Source organism: Tachysurus fulvidraco, chromosome 12 (genome assembly GCF_022655615.1).
Source record: "Tachysurus fulvidraco isolate hzauxx_2018 chromosome 12, HZAU_PFXX_2.0, whole genome shotgun sequence".
Classification (NCBI taxonomy): domain Eukaryota; kingdom Metazoa; phylum Chordata; class Actinopteri; order Siluriformes; family Bagridae; genus Tachysurus; species Tachysurus fulvidraco.
The window spans coordinates 11,378,511-11,379,879 of record NC_062529.1 but is presented as its reverse complement, the minus strand read 5'-3'; positions in this window follow the sequence as shown (position 1 = coordinate 11,379,879).

Below are 1,369 nucleotides of genomic sequence, written 5' to 3'. Positions count from 1 at the left end.
CGCTCTGGAGACTACAGGAAACTGTTCACTTACACACGACCCTGTCAGGACAACACAAAGGCTGTAGGATGACATGCAGGTATATAGAGAAAGCGTCCTAACTGACGTTTAAATAACTCTTTCGACGCTACAAAAGGTCCGAGTTCAACACGAATCCGAGTGACGTGATGATGCTTCAGTTTAAACGTTAATATCGCTAATTCAAATGACCACGAAATTGTCAGAATTAGATCATTACACTGGCACAATTAAAGCCCTAAATACGTAACGTGAAGCACCATCTATCATTTCGGTTGTTATAAAGTACATTTCTCTGATGTTTTCTGTTTAACTTGTTTTCTTTCCTCTTGCCGTTGTATCTGAGTGACACGTAGCTTAGCTTTAGCTAGCAGCAACAAAATAAAGCCTCGCTTAGTTTTGTCTCAGAGAGCGATTAATTTGTGATGTGACGTTAAATGGCTTTAGAAAATAATACATCGCTCTGTTTTACAGGTTGGTTTACATTCCGCTGGCCCACATTTGTAACATAAAGCAGCCAAACTTGCCCAGTTACCTAGCTAGTTAGCGAAGACATCACCCGTTGCATCGGATAAGGCTGCCGGTTAGCTAGCTGGAAGTGTGCGCGTGAGTGTGCGCGTGATTCTTCATGATCTTTCCACGCTGAAGGTCGTAAACAAATCAGGCGCGTGGAGACAATGTACAGAAAAATGAAGTATGAAGTCCAGTCGCGCTAAAATTGCGAAGTGAAGCACTGGGCTGATCACACCCTCGTGACGTAGGTACGGCCTCATTTAGACATACAGCCAGCGCGTTACACAAAAACACACACATAACACAAACACACACAGCGCCTCCTGCTGGCAATCACAGGAACTTCTAACACCTCGTTTTCATGATCAATTGTTCATATTCATCGGATTAATTTTGCACTTTCGTTTGCATTTTGTTGTTTTATGTTCAATCAAGCCACAGAAACCTCCACAAACCTTTTTAAATGTTTTTCCACATGCAGTCATTGCTAACGTTTAGGAACTTGAAGAGGGAATTCTGATGTGAAAAGATTGTTCTTAGCTCAAAATGACATTTTTTTACCTGCAAATTTAATGTTATGTCCATCGAAAATTTTACACGTTTGTATTGTAGGAATAGCTGATTCAGCAAATGGTTAATTCTATTGCTTTTGCTATACTATATTCATTGACTGATATTTACATCTGTGTATTAAACCATTTATAATATAGCACCTTTGGTTATATCATATTGTTAGGTGAGAAAATTATAGAAACAGTTCAAATAAATCTGTCTAAATTATACTTATTTTGTTTCATAGCACTTGTAATAATTGTATCAAATCATCACCTCAATTATA